The following is a 16,871-nucleotide window of genomic DNA, read 5'->3' on the forward strand; positions in this document are numbered from 1 at the left end:
ATCATATTTAAACAATATAATCTCCAAATATAATTTACTTAATTAAATAACTTAAAGAGGGAAGGTGTACGAAAGGTCACATACATCAATTGACCTCCTTTCGGTTCATTTAGGAAGAAGCATCTCCCTACTTTCTTCACTACACGGAATGATAATCAATATAATCAATAACTGTTTTAATATTTCAGTTATCCCATCTTGTTACCCCTAATCCTACAATAAAAAGTGCCCACTAACACATCCTTAATAGCTCGATTCACGCAATTCGCTCGTTTCAATATACTTTCAATGTTCATCCTATGACTTTCTTTACTTTATAATAATCAGTCGATACATTCTTCCAATGTCTTTATTTGAAAAAAAGGAATAAATATAGACCAAAAATACTGTTACTATTCATTGTAAACATTCATTGGCATTATTTTTTCCCATAAAGGTAATTGTACGAACCTTTTTTAGTCGAGTTATTCAATTAAATCAATTATAAAAAAATGGAATTAGATAAATGAAAGTCGAGAACAAATATGGAAAGCTTAGGGGTAGAAGGTCCCAAATAACTATATAAGAACTTCTGATATAGACCGAAAGTCGCGTGATTTTAATTCAAATACATCTCCAGAAGGGCATTACATAGATGACCGGCACGACTCTGCTGTTATCAGGAAAAGTATGATTTACAGGGGCAAGAGACTGATTTGAGGTGGAGAGCATATATTTTAAATTAAATAATTAAAATATATAATTATAAATTGCAGCCCGACGTTGTGACGATTTCATTGATAATATTCACATAGAAGAAGAAGGTAGAGAAAAAAAATCGATATTAAATTGGAATTAATTTATTTTAAACAGTACTCGAAAAATTGGAAGACTTCCAATATTTTTAATTTAAGAAATAAAGAGGGAAAATAATAATAATAATAATAATAATAAATATCGAAATGAATTTTTCTTTGCTTTATTATTGTTTTAAGAATCTCGGGAGCACTTTAAAGTGGAGAAGCGTAGGATATACTTTCATATCTTTATGCCAACAGATATAATTTGTACGCTTAAGAATGTTTTCTCTTTGGTATTCGATAGTTGAAGCCACTTTTATGGATAAAGTACGAACATAATCGTAAATTTGGAATTTACTGAAGTGTTCTTCGATTTATAGACTGAATATACTATCTCTACACTTTAAAAAAAGCACTCTTATCTGTAATTCTTGCCATTTTTTAAAGATAATATTCATTTTCTTCGTTTCATCTTTAATGTTTTTCACTTTTTTAACGTTAATATTTGCATTAATATCGAGTAAGAGTCACTTTTACTACTATTTATATGCATAAATACATAATTAAATTATCTAAAAGTTACTTTCACTAAATGGTAAGTAATTAAATATCTAAATAAATGAATAATTTTATAATTGTAACTAAGAAAAATATTTAAAAATCACTTGTATTTTCATGTAAATTGAAAATATATATAATAATATTTTCCTTTCTTAGAAAAGAAAGAAAGTATAAATAATCATAAAATATTAAAATATTGGAAAGAAAAGAAACAGAAAAATATATTTTAAATTAATTCTTTCTAAGAAATGAATCGAATTTCGTTGAGAGTAAACCTCAAATGAAGAAACATAAAGAAGAGAATAAATATTAATTCTCAATGCAGCAAGTTAGAAGAGCGGTCAAGTCAAAGAAATTTGATTGTTTCTAGACTCGCTTACTATAAAATTCATTAAAAAAAAGGAAGAAAAAATAAAAGCAAACAAGTAAAAACATAATAAAATAAATAAATAGAAAGTCAAGCATTAATTCCGTAAAAAAAATACTAATAATATTCTATAAATGTCACTCAAAAATAAGGAGAAAATGTATACCTTATTGTCATAAAATGCTAGAAATCAAATCAAAATTCTTTCTTTATTTTTTTAATAATAAATTGAAGAAATGTATTGTTAGAATTGATTTTAAATCAATTTTTAATTATATTTTACCCGTTTTTTTTTAAAACGAGATATAATTAATTAACATATTGCGTATAAAAAGTAGATTTAAATTTACTTTTTAAAAATATTTCTATCACTTAACTATATTTAATATATAACATAACAAACCTCTATATAGCGTACTCCAAAATAACGTTACCCTAGTAAAACGCCTGTAAACGGATCGCTTATATAAATATTAAATAAGCTTGTACAGTACGTAGACTTCACTGTTTGAGATACAATACTTCGATTTAACGCCAGTTTCAGAGGCAAAAAAATGCTAGCGTTAAATCGAAGTTTGACTTCATTAATTAACATAAAACGTAATTTAAAATCGAATTATTTTCTTTATTTAGTAACATTTAATATATTATTTTTTTTTACGTGTCAAGTGCTAGAAATTCATTAATCACAAAATCCTATTAATAATTGATGGTTAGATTTAAACTTTTCCCTAAATTATTAAATATCAGCTAATTGGATAATTGCTCTTTCGGGTAAAATCATTATTTAAGGTCAAATTTTCTAACATAATTATGTACTGTACATATCAAGCTTTTTACTTAAATAAGAAAAGAAAAAAACAAAATTAGCATTTTATCAAGATTTAAAAGAGAATTTTAATCTTTTTAATGCATTTAAAAAAATAATTTATTAATAAATAATAAGAGAATTTAATGATATTTTAATGTGATTAATAGCTTATATTATAATTAACATATTTTAAAGAAAACACGAAAAATAAACTTATTAGATTTAACTGCTTTTTCTTTAAAAAGAAAAAAAATATGACTTTAATAATATTATTAACGTTTAATTGATCTAGATATGGATTTTTGTGGTAGAAATTTTTCTTTTGTGTTATACTAATTTCAATTTTTTTATTTATTTATGCGAGAATAAAAAGTTAAAAATCAACAAAGAAATGATTAATGACTTTGTAAAAATAAGGTAATTAAAATAATGTAAATTTATCAATAACAAATTTTCGGTAAAGTGTAATATAGATTTCTTTCCAACAAAAGGATTAAAAAAATAAATACAGACAGACAAACAAACACACACACACACACCTACAGTGGTGCTTTATTCTGTGGGAAAAAAGAAAAATTGCTTGAGGCCTCATCAACGGGGACCCCAAACCAATCTTTTATAATAAAATATTTTTCCCAAAAATGTCTGAAGTCAACACTATACGCGGGGACCCCCCTTAATTTAAATTTGTATGGATGCCCATGAAAAGATAACGCGCCGTTGCACATCTATACATACAAACACACATAAATACACGACAAAGGAAACTCAAAAGTCAATTAACTATTGTAAAAATTAAATTACTATCTCATTCAAATACTTTACTATGTACGGTACGTATTTATAAAGATAATGTATAAAAATGGAGCCAAATTGACATTTAAATCTTTTTTAAATTTGCTGTTATTTATTCGAAGACTTCGATACTTACCAACTGGAGAGATTCTTCGGATTGTAGCGTGACACAAATTAAAGAATTTCTAACAGAAAGTACGGTTAATTGATTTTTGGGCCGCTTGAAAAGGTGTCAAAATGACGTTAGTGTGCACCGTTTTCATAAAACTAAAAGGTAAAATATAATTGTAAGTTAGTTATTTAGGCAAGGATTTAAATTTAAAACAAATATATATATATATATATATGTTCGTATTCCAATTATGATTTTTCTGTATATTTTGACACATTTTTAACATTCGAAACAAATAATCTTCTTACAAACATTTAAAATTCTAAACGATTTATATTCTGAAGATTACTTTGTGCTACAATGCTATAAAAATCCTTATCTTTTTCTCCTTAGTCTATCGTCTTTTCTTTCTTATTTAGTTGAAAATGTTGGAAAGTTTCGACCGAAAAAAAAATCCCTTCAAAATATTTTAGTCTATAAAAATAAATCAAGTTTGCTTTCCGAGTTTCTCTCTCTTTATATCAAGATACCGACTGAAAATGTCCTAAAAATTGGCAGAAATGATTTATAAATGTCCATCCAGAGGATCACTTTTAATGGTCAGCTTCGACTGCGATGTGAATATGGAATTAATGTCTCTGCATTTAGAATACTCTTGAAAAAAATGGCTTTTTTTAAGAGTGAAGAGTACGCTTTAGACACTCCCTTAGTAAAGCAATACGTTGTAAACTTTCTAAATTCGTGTTATACCTCCAAGCAGTTGAAATTTATCTCCATCTTCTTCGTAAATTCGTTTGTTGTATACACGAAATTGACTATAAATACTACAAAATCTTCACTTTATATAGTAAAAAAACGAATTTTTTATTCTATTTCTTAGTAATATTTAATATTTATCAATGGTAATCGCTTCATTCAATCACTTGACATCTGCTCCTGATAATCATCTTGTTCTCCTCTAACAATGATGGAGGATAAACAGCTTAAAAAAATCGATAAATTCCTTTCAAATATTTGCTATTAACGTGAGAAAATGCTCGTATCGATTATCGATTCGTAATGGATAATAAGCAAGAAAAATGAAATTAAAAAAAATATATATATATCCCCTTATAAAATTGGGCGATATTTATCTTTTTGCTGGAATGAAATTGGAAGCATCGGAGCGTGTTTCCTTCATTAAATAACTCATTATTCCTGACAACTTAGCGTGCATAGATAATAGTTCTGGCTGTTTTCTTTACTGTTCAATGATCCAACGTCTTACGATCGCCCGCTGAACCGACATAACATGCGATGGTATAAGTGCCTTATGCATCTTTGCACCTTGTACCATTAATATAATGCAAAGATTGCGGTAAGGTACTTGGCCGGAAATTAATTACGAAGGGACATCCAGGTTTATTGTTTAACATCATTCATGTTCTGTAATATGTTAAAAGTTTAATATGCTCAGTCTACAAAATATTCACAGTTTAAAAGCGAAAACACTGTAAAAATTCCATTTAAAAAAAGGGAGAGACATCATTTAGCACGAGAGAAGATTTTGATTAAGTACTGTTGTTAAGCAATTTCGTTTTCTTGTCGTCAATTTCAAATGAAGAAAGAAATCTGACAATTTTTGATAGATAAATAAGCACTAAACGGAGTTTTTCCATTAAGAAATGCAAACGATTCGTGCTTATTTCTATCCTTTTTTTTAAATTTCCACCCCTCATTCTTTCTTCCCTTTTCCTCCATTTATAATTTAGTACTTTAACATCTATCCAAATTTTGGAATGAAATTTTAATGAGGCATATATCACGCAAAAACTTACCTTGATTAAATTAAATATCAGCAGTTTTCTACCGGATTTATTTTTGTACTGGGTCGATTATTCCATGTATAGATTTTAATATAAATACATAAATTAACTATTAAAAATTTCTTCGATTTTTAATAAAATTTAAGTAATATTTACGTGTAATTTTTCATGCATAAATTATTGTAGAGACTAAGTCTTAGGGCTCTTCACGCTACGATACAATTTGAATCTCGTGTTTCAAACTTTACTATTGTTTAGCGAAGATGAAAAGGCCTCTTATGTATACTGTAGCTTAATTAAAGCCACAAATTTGTATTTGACAGTAAACAAATCTAAAATGAAGGGATGATGAAAGAGGCCTCACGCTACAAGGATATAATTTGAGGCTCGTGCTTCAAAGTTTACCATTGTTTAGTGAAGATGAAAAGGCCTCTTATGTATACTATAGCTTAAAGCCACAAGTTTGTGTTTGACCCTAATCAAATTTTCAAGTGAGGGAGGTGATGAAGATAGAGTAGAACCAAACTTAACTTTACATTAATTAATGTTTAAACGAGAAAGTTTACCGTTTCGACTGCAACAGTTGCATTGTTCAGTATGTTTATCACAGCTAGACAGTAGCTTCTGTCGACGACAATGGCATTTGTCTTTCTAAATAGCATAAACACGTGCAAAATGTAAGCAAATTAACAAAGTGCAAGAACTAAATATAAAAATAAAAAATTACTAACACTCAAATATAAGAAATTAAATCAAAACTGTTAGTAAAATTGCGAAATTTTTCCTACTAAAATTTCATCTTAACGACAATATTTACATAATTATTACGCTGTTATTAATATATTTTGAATTAAATTTCATTTTAGGCGAACAACTTTAAACAAACAACAAAGTACACCCCCTTTTAAGCGTATAAATATACCGTTTCTTCGTAAACTTAATTAAAATATTATGAATCGAAGAGGTAAATGTTTATTAAGAATAAATTCTTTTTAATTATTCTATTTTTAATAACTTATAAAAATTAATTATATTTAAACAATTTTTAACTTTTATCTTCTAGAATTAATTAAAATTGATTCGTCACTTTGACTGTAAAATAATAATAATAATAATAATAATTTAATTAATTTTTTCAATTTTTCATTTCTAAAAATGACATTTCTACGTGTTAATTAATTTAAACAATAATTAAGATTGAAGGTAATGACGATTAACAGATAATTTAATTGGTTTTATATTAATCTAATTTTATATATATACAAAAGAAGATAATCATTGGGGTGTATTTTATCATATAATAAGCAATATCCGACTTTATCTTCCATTTTCTTGCTTACATATCCGATTGGAGACATGTTCCATCTGTCACTTAGACAATTGATGCTATGTTAGATCATATGTTGACATAACTCCTCCTACCTGTCTGCAGCAGGCATTTACTTGCCTTCCTTGTTTAGATTAGATGCAGTTCTTTATCATCCTCCTCTTGGCCAAACTTTCTCTTTGGCTCCACTTCACAAATGAGTGCTGAAACTCGCCCGTCTATCCATCTTACGCTGATAAGTAACGATTTTAAAATGCTAAGTTTCCGTTAACGGTAACACCTGCTATACCCCCTTCTTCTTCTTCTTTTTTTATTCTTCTAACGTTATTTAGTTGAAGCAAAATACTTTTGACATAGAGTTTAATTAAAGAACAGACTATTTTCTGCCGTCTGTTAAGATACGTTTGAATTGTCGAGAGATGATGAGGAGGAGAGAGAAAATGTATGGAAAGAGATAAAAAAAAGTAAATAAATAAATAATAATGTTACTGTATAGGAGAAAGCAACCCGTTGAAATATTTGCATAAATATTGAAGCAGAAAAAATCGCTAGTGGCAACGGTATTTCGGGTTTAATTACTTACAACATGGAAATTCTAATGCGATAGAATAAATGGGCATGCAAAGAATTGCCCTTTTTTTAACACGATATTTTTTGTTTTTTTTACTCTAATTTTTGCTTCGTTATTAAGAATAATTATATCAAAATTTAATCATCTTCCTTCCTTTAACAAACTACAAGTTAATTTTTGAGAATTTAAATAATTATGGAAAATATTCTTCGAGCTGACATATTCGTTCTAAATCCATCTCTCGCTCCGACTGATTTATGTTTAGTCATTAGATTATCCGGGATTTCTTAATTAAAATATACATCACTTGTCAGATATTGCAAGAACGATGTGGTTCCACTTCAATTATTGACTAATTTCTGTGTTAAAAGGCCGAACATTCATCTTTCTTACCAAAACTCCAAGCCATTTCCGCATTCTTCTAGAGTTATACAACTGTATAACATAATTTCCAATGGAGAAAATTGAAGAAAAAAATTAATTTTTTAATAAATGAATCATTAAATGATGCATTCTTTAATGAAAAAGAATGATACTGTATACATTTAATTAAATTTTTAAAATTTCTCCATATAAATCTTATTAACTGCATTCGCTTGCAAATGTCTTAATATTCTTGAAATTTTATAAAATTCTTGATTTAAAAAAAATAGGTTGTCCCATAAATCCGGAACCGTAGGAGTTGTATTGATCTTTATTCTTTTATAGGTGCTGAGTGAGAAAGAACGAATTCAAGTTATTTTGATGGTGGGAACACGCAATCAGGGATAAATCTCCGAAGAGTTTAACAGGCTGCATCCAGACTGCTGCGTGTAATTGTTGGGGAGACTGGATGCAGCCTGTTAAACTCTGGCGACTTCACGCTGACTGTTGGTCATCAACAAAATAACTTGAATATAACTTCCTCCCTATTCAGTGCCATGCAATTATTCTATAGTTCCAAACTTACAGAAAACAATGTGTAATTTATTGGGTTGCAATTTGAAGAATTTGTAGACCTATACATTCCCACTGTTTGTCCTTTCTTAATCTCGAGAGTGGTGTTATATAGATGAAATTCAAGACCAGACATGTAAAGCTTGGGGACGGGAGGCTCCGATTATTTGTATACGATTTCAATTTAAAGATTTTCCCCAGAACCGAGTTACATAGATGACTAGCATGACTCTGTTGCTATCAGGAAAAGAATGATTTACAGGGGCAATCCATTACTGATTTGAGATCGAGATCATATATTTTAAATTAAATAAAATAAAAATATGATTAAAATTTTTGCTGATTGCTGTTACTTTACACTTTGCAGGAGCATATAATCATATCTATGATTAATAGTTATACAACTATAGAATATATAAGATGTACTGTACTGTACAGTACACATCCATATATATGAGTAATTTCGATAGTTACACATCTATAGCACATATAAGTATAAGAGCATATAATTATAGTGTCAAATCTAAGATTAATTGTACGATTAATTTAGACAGTACTTTCCGTTTCTTTCGGGGAAATTTCAACAAGATTTCTCCAAAGAAAAAAAAATTCTCTAAGGGAATTAGAGAAAGTTTCTTGATTGCAGTTCTTAATTAATACCAACAACTAAACCAATCTCAAGGAAATTAAATAAAGTTACCAAAAAAAACAAGAAATTTATCCAAACCGAATCAAAATTTATAAATTGCTTTTATATATATATATAAAAACGTAGCTACATCCGGAATTTTTCTAGAGGAAGAAAAGAAGTACAAATATAGAAGGCCATAAATATAAAAAATAACATCAATTCAACGGTACAGCAGGCTTAGATTTATAACAGAAATGTTCTTTTCGGAATGAAGACGTCCGAATGATAGATAATACCGTAATAAACTATCAAGTTATTCGGTCGTACATAAATTAAACGTAATGATCGCAACTATAACGTATCGGCATAGTTGACAAGGCGAAGAATTCGAATTTAATCTGGATTCGATTCGTAAACGAAATGATTCCGGCAAGCACATTCGATCTGTTTACACAGATGATCTATCTGGTCTGAGGAATTCGCTAGCCTTGTATGGTGTATAAGGTAATTTAAAGCCTGCAGCAAACCGAAAGTTATTCGGCATAATCGCAAACGTTGGAAGCCAGTCGTTACGTGGTAAACTTACAAGATATTCCGTATTTATCTGAAGATATAACGTTTACAAAATGGCAAGCAGTTAATGTTAAGCGGAGTGAATACTCTATGCACTAACCTGTTTGGTTCTCATTAGTCTGGTCGGTTATCGTTGCTGAATAATTTGACTTATCCCGTTCCTATTGTCTTTATTTCGACCAATTTGAACCAGTGAATATGTCCGCTACGGCTTTATCTTTGTTTAAATGTGACATTCGTTAATGTAATCGCTTTCCTGTTGCGGATATGCCACACTTGTCATTCCCATCATAAATTTCAAAAACGCATTTTTAACATTCAAAACTCTGTTTAGGAAATATTAAAACGTTTCACGAAAGCGAAAACATTTCCTAAATCACGCGAAACGGCTTGGATTTACGGATATTTTCTTCTGTAAACACTTTTTAATGTATGAAAAAATGTTAAAGATGAAAAAAGAATGGCTAAAGGTCCTAAAGATAAATAAATTTTTTAATTTTAATAAAGAATTTTCAACTTGAGGTATGATAATAAGAAGGAACGTAACTTATATAAATTAGATTATTACCTTATAAACAAATGTTATTATCGGGTATAAATTAATCTATCTATTTACTAGAATGTCTCTTTTGGCATTTATTTTATTCCCAGTTGGAGAATTCTTCTTTATTTTTTATTTTTATTTTTTCGTGTGGAGAGAGTTCTTTGGTTTTCCAAGAAGTGGAACAATGTCTGGAATGAAGAGGGAATGCGGTTTGTTAACCAACTAGTTCAAAATAGCCTCTTGATAATAATGCAGCGAGTTGCTTAAATTCTTCGGCTGCACTCGGTTAAGCAACAAAACAACTCGAATTTGCTTTGGATTCTCCTCTTCCGTTTCATTTTGGTATGCTTTCGAATGAATGTTGCCACAGAAAACTTCTAATAACAAAACTCGTTACCGAAAACACAAATTCGTGACATTTAATTTATAGATTAAATAAAAATTCTACATTTTTAAAAAAGTATTTATAAAAATTCATTCGTTACTTTGAAGTAGAAAATGATTATATTTCTTCTTTTTAATGGTGAAATTCTGAAGTTACACGCGTAAAAAAATGTAATAATTATAGGCCTATTCTACATATATAAATAATTCTAGAACTCTTATGAATAAAATATAAGGGGATTTTTTATATTATTATTATTATTATTATATCATAAAGAAGCNTATAAAATGTTATTATTAAAATAATTGAACTTCAATATGAAAAACTTTAGACATATAAATTCCCACTCTCATCCGTTTTTCCTTAATCTCTTAGATAAATGAAAGTCGAGACCAGATATGAAAAGCTTAGGAGAAAGAGACCTTATTAACTATATACGAACTTTCGGTATAGATCGGAAGTCATACGATTTCAATTCAAAAATTTCCCCAGAACGGAATTACATAGATGACCGGCACGACTCTGCCGTTGTCAGGAAAAGTATGATTTACAGGGGAAAGAAACTACTGATTTGAGGTGGAGAGCATATATTTTAAATTAAATAAATTAAAAATTGTTGCATCCCGATGCCACAATAATTTTTGCTGGTATTTATAAGGCTTAAACGATGTTCTTGCTAAAGAAACACTTCTCTAAATACGTTCTACTTTTACTTAAGTGCTAAGTAGTTTATCCGTCTTTGCTTGATAGATCTTTGTGTTCAATGCTTAAGTGCTAAGGCCTGTAGGCTCTTGTAAGAGATCTCAATCACCACCATTAAGCGACTTATAAACTAAATGGAAAAATTATTATTTTTCATATATAAATCTTTATACGTGATAATTTATAATTTGATTTAAAGAAGAAGAAGAAGAAAGAGTTGATTAAATTGTCAGATATTTATGGAAGTTGCGAAGGAAGAAAATTATATTTAAACTTATTCGATCGATGAAAAGGGAATTCTTCGATTGACATTCTTGTTCGAGATTGTTATATTGCAGATATTTAACAAAGTTACAAAATTTCTGATGCATTTGTGCGTTGCACATCAAGAAACAAAAGTAATATTCGCATCACGTTTGCAATGTTAGATGGGAATAGAACAGACGTGATGTTGTCGCTAAACTTGTTCATTTTCTTTACTATTTTTTCTCTTCTTATTTTATATTTTTTACTTTAATCTTAACCGGTTGTCGAATGACACAAACATAGTCGAAACATTTCTTCTTTTTCCCCCCTATTTTTCTTAGTGCAAGAGAAAAACTTTATCTAGAAAAAATCCATTTACTTTTTATATATAAATATAAAAAAAATCGCTCAGTTTGTACATCTCTGAGTAACTTAACCAAGCTATTTAATGTTGATATTTTTTCCAAAATAAAGAAAAAAAATGCTAGTCGCTATGACCATTACATAAAATATTTGAATCGCGAGCGATGTCACGATTTCATAAATTGTTAGAAGGAAGTTTATTTGATGCTTTTATTGCGAGTCTAACATCCCTCAAAAATGATCATGCTTTTGTTTTTTTTTTATGTATTGTCTATTAAGAAAAATTTATATAGGTTATTTTAAAACAATACTATAATCCTATAAAGGGAAAGTCTATATTACAATTCATAATTCATCCGAGATGATATGAAGATGTCACATTAAAGAATTCGATATAAGGAGAATCTTTTGAATCTCTTTGATGTCCAAGAGAAATCTATTGGGAGAGAGAGAGAGGAGGGAAGAATATACATTTATATATATATATATATATAGAGGGAGGGAGGGAGGGAGAAAGTACATATAGTGATAATGCGTTTAAGAGGCCGTCGCTCGTACTAAACCAGTAGTAACTTAGACTAATTAAACCGTTATTATAGAGAGAGGATCCATTAGCGACTGCATATCGCAACTTTACAATAAGCCGAAGACGTATACTTTAATAGATCGTTAGCTAAGTAACGGGCATTACAAATAAACTTCAATAAACAGTAACGTGTAAGTACTTTTCATTAACTCAGACTTAAGTTTTTAACTTATAGAATCTTATGTAATTCGGAAAAATCGAAAGGTGTAAGGCGTTTTATTTATTTAATCCCGAGGCAGACAAATCTTTTCTAGCGAATCATCTACCTGAGAGTGAAGTGGGACGAGGGATTTTCGCACACAACACAATATGTTTCAATTGAATCAGGCGACGCTTCTAACTCCGCGGTTGTGTGCGAGGGAAGAATTCGTGATCAGTGTACCACGTGTCGAGAAACCAAACGCGATCCTTTCACGTCATCAACTTGTCACGCCAAGGAATTACCCAGGCTAACATCCAAAGAAATATTGTTGTTACCTGCCAATTAATTTAAAAACCCCAATATAAAAGTGATTGGATTATGGAAGAATCGCTGTAAATTTATTCCGCCATGTAATATATTTTGTCGGTAGGAAAGTGGAAAAATTTATACCGTGCCAAAATGCCATGTGAATAACGTTGTTATAATCTCCATAATAAATTAACGGAGTATGAAACATTCGCGTAGAAAAAAAATAAAAGTTCTGGTAATATTCCAAAAACTTATTAACTTAATACTACTTAATGTACGAAAGAAAATGCTAAATTTAAGATTTATATGTTTTTTTAAGCGATGATTTATTTAATTTTTGAAGAAAATATTGACCATATATTTCAAATTTTATTCGTATAAATATTTGATTTGAGAAAAACATAAGTTATACAGGGTTATCGAACACTGTACATCTACATTTTATCATATATAAACGATTTGTATGTACAGTACACAGTGACTTTCTGAACATCCTATAGATACACGCAGGGCTGAATTTATGCCTAAGCTAAACAAGCTACAGCTTAGAATCTCACTATAATAGGGCCTCGTTCTATGAAGATACAGCTCACTACAAAAGGGGTTCACTCTAATAAGACATATTCTAAAAAATCACTGTGAAAGGGCCTATCGGTAAGAAACAGAGCCTCATTCTATGGAGGGAAAGGAAGCTTAAGACATCATTCTACGATAATACAGCTAAAGATTAAGTATAAACTTTTAAAATCTATTACTACACGTGAAGGGTCTCTTAATGTCAGAAGATTTAAATCCATTCTCGTACACACGTCACAAAAATAACGTTATTAAAACATTACACACGTAACATATTTTACGTTATCGTTACTTTTTATAAATAAAAAAAACATTTATATATATTTTATATTAATTACATGCAATCCATTGTAAACATTACGCGCAATGTTATCGATCCGCACTCATTACAAGTTTGTTTTGGCAGAAATGTAAAGCGTGTTATCACGAATCCGATACATTTTAGTAGTTTATACTCGTATATATCGTCTTTCTGTGCATTTATCTGTAAATCTACTCGAGTGTTCTTTACGTAGGTTATTTTGGCTACTGTCCTGGTATCAGTTTCTAAAAGATTTCGGTTTAAAAAAAAGGATAAAAATAAGAGGAAAGATCTTCCTTTTTTTCAATATAACGGGTCAAGTAATGCAAATACACTTTTAGTCTACTCTGATGGAATATTGATGTGATCTCGGATGGAAGATATAATTCCAACTTACTCTTTTATTTTTATATATATATATATATATAGAGGGAGGGAGGGAGGGAGAAAGTACATATAGTGATAATGCGTTTAAGAGGCCGTCGCTCGTACTAAACCAGTAGTAACTTAGACTAATTAAACCGTTATTATAGAGAGAGGATCCATTAGCGACTGCATATCGCAACTTTACAATAAGCCGAAGACGTATACTTTAATAGATCGTTAGCTAAGTAACGGGCATTACAANTAATATGTTTTTGAAATAAAGAAAATGAAAGTTCGAATTTTTATCAAACATTGAAATAAAATAAATTTAAATTGTGAAATATGATTTGAAAAATTTTCGATAAATTAAAAGTGAATATTAATTAATGTTCTTTCTATGAAAACATTTACGTCGGTTGCCATAGAAAAAATCAATTCTTACATCCTTCGAAAACACTACACAAAAGTACATTTCGGGTTATTAGTGGTCTCCTATGCAGCTTGTGAGTATCTTTGCAATATTATATTTAAAATTTAAAATAACACTTTATAATATTTATATATATAAACACAGCATAACTATTATAAAAGTTGTATAGTAGATATTAAAAACGGTCAGGGAAAGAAAAATCGATTTATGAAGATTTTTGTAAAATCTTGCGCAATGGTTTACTTCTGATTATTATTAAGTATTCATACGATATCTCAGTTGGTTTTATTATGTAAACTAGCTGTTACCCGCGACTTCGTCCGCGGAGGTTTTGCAAGCAAACCGCATTTATATTCAGTATTTCAACAACCATAGTAATTGTTATGTAACACCTACCTCTGAGAATGATGAGAATTACTCAGAATCAAACGAACTATTTTCAATTTGATCAAGTTTCTAGAAGGTTTATAATCGTTCTATAATCGAGCAAATATGTAATAACAAATTCTAATTTAAATGGTTCGAACATTTCTTTAAAAAATCGTAATACGTAAATATTGTACGTTTGGAAATTAAATTATTACCATCAGAAACAAAGACTCACATCTAAAATAGAACAGTAAAAGCCGTTTTTCCGGTTAAGCCTTAATGCTCTCCATTTCCCCCCGCGGATGAATTTCGGAAAATCTTTTCTTAGTGTGCGTTTCCATGAAGTACCCTAACTGTGTATCAAATTTGACTTCTTTAGGTTCAGCGTTTGCTCTGGGCGATTGATGAATCCGTAACTCAGTCAGGACAAGTAATTTTATATATTTAGATTGTTCTGTCAATAACTCGGTGTTGTCCAGAAGTTCAAAAGTGTATGAATCGAATAGACAAAAAAAGGTATCGAGAAATGCGCTTCCGAATTCTTAGTCCATTTACCTCTAAGTAAATTTTAAAAAATTTTACGTTATAGAATTTTTGTCTACAATCGTTTTAAAATCCATCGGTTTTTTTTAACCGAGATTTTAAACGAAAAGATTCTAGAACGATTAATTAAAATTCTAGTCACATTTATCTACAATAATTTTAAACATTAACCAATTACAGCATTAGTAATATATGTTAATTTGTGTTAAGTCAGAAGAAATAATGTTTCTTTTTCTTTAATTAAGCACGCTTACGTAAGGAGACAAATAATTCTACTTTAGAAAATTAAAATTCTGTAATGTTAAAGCTACGGAAAAGAGTTTTATCGAATAAAAATAAAAGTTTAAGAATGCAAAAGCACTAAGTAAAGATATGATAGACGTATGTAAACACCAAGGGTGCCATTCTAGCAAAACTTTTGAATAGAAGTGAGAAGATGGGTCTAAAAGGCCGCACTTCACATTCAATTTCGCACAACAGAAACTAATTAAACTAGGATGCCATATTTTACTGATAACGATACCTCTGCGGACGAGACGAAAACGCTTTTCTCTAACATCGAAAATACTTTTCTTCCCCCCTACTCTCGCTCTCTAACCTTAAACGCGATTTCATATGGTCAATATACAGCTGGAGAAAATGAAAACTATCGCTTCCTCCCTTAAAAAGTCTTCGTTACGTTTTAAAATTTCGATAACTAGAAGGTCGAACGAGGAAAAAAAATATATATATATAAATAAAACAGGGAAAAATCTATCTAAAACAAGGTAGGAAATCATGCGAAATGCTTCGGGGCTAGAACGTGACCGAGTGGAAATTAGGTTCGTGACTATTCGCAATCACGCAAGAGAAGGTACACATCGTTCACAAATTACTCGCGGCCTTTTAGAGATGGCAAATGGACAACCCCGTTACAATTAACGAATAACTTACTCTTCCGAATTTCATCAGGAAACTGTTGATGCACCGCTCTTCAACATTAATGGATTATTCTTTGATTCGGGCGACGGCTCTTCTCACGTATACGAACTTCACTTATCATCTAACCTAAAATAGTATCCTAACATTTATCTAATGATAAACCTAACTATTTTAGTAACCGAGTTAAAAGAGAAAGTAATAATCGAGTTAAGAAAATATATATTTATTTATTTCCCTTCTTATTTTATCCTGTAAAAAAAATAAAAAATAAAAAAACAGCTTTTGCTCGAACCCCAAGGGTGGAGAGAGAAAGATATTACACAAGAGGGGGAGGGACGAGTTTTAAAACGAATCGCTCGCTTTTCTTATGACCGTGTAGCCAGTTTGGCCAAGCAAATTATATCACCTATCCGTCTCACTTAAGCAAAACTTTTCTCTTCAGACTTTGCTTCACTGACAGGAAAATAATGGTTGAAGAATAGCTTCACCCACTTTCATCCGTCATGATATTTCCATGAAAAATGATCATCGCCTTCTTATTCAATAAGCATTCTTACACGTTTCCTAAAGACAATTGAAATTTCATTGGTACTTTTCTTGTCTTCCGTGTCTAAATATAGATATTTGTTTATAATATATCATACTTTCTCCCCCTTTAAAAATATATATATATATATATAAATCCTACAACAACATATCTGTTTGGCAAGAGAAGAACCAGTCGACATCCTTACTTTAATATTTAAAAAACTATATAAAAATTAAATATTTTTATCAATTTAAAAACTTTTATTGACTTTAAACTTTAAAAAATATATAT

General features: G+C 29.7%; 1 protein-coding gene across 2 annotated transcripts in view; it reads right to left on the reverse strand.

Moving 5' to 3' along the window:
- Window positions 1–16,871, reverse strand: part of LOC111633577 (leucine-rich repeat-containing protein let-4-like) — a 131,379-nt gene that overhangs the window by 91,639 nt on the left and 22,869 nt on the right. The window contains exon 1 of one of the 2 annotated variants that reach the window (XM_023378176.1): window positions 5,797–5,827. The exons of the other annotated variant lie outside the window; for it this stretch is intronic. The gene's annotated coding sequence lies outside the window, so the exon portion shown is untranslated. Of the gene's footprint in view, window positions 1–5,796; window positions 5,828–16,871 lie in introns of those variants that run through there. 2 annotated transcript variants of the gene reach the window in all.

The sequence above is a fragment of the Centruroides sculpturatus genome, unplaced genomic scaffold (genome assembly GCF_000671375.1).
Source record: "Centruroides sculpturatus isolate CEXI.00-Female unplaced genomic scaffold, Cexi_2.0 scaffold932, whole genome shotgun sequence".
Lineage (NCBI taxonomy): Eukaryota > Metazoa > Arthropoda > Arachnida > Scorpiones > Buthidae > Centruroides > Centruroides sculpturatus.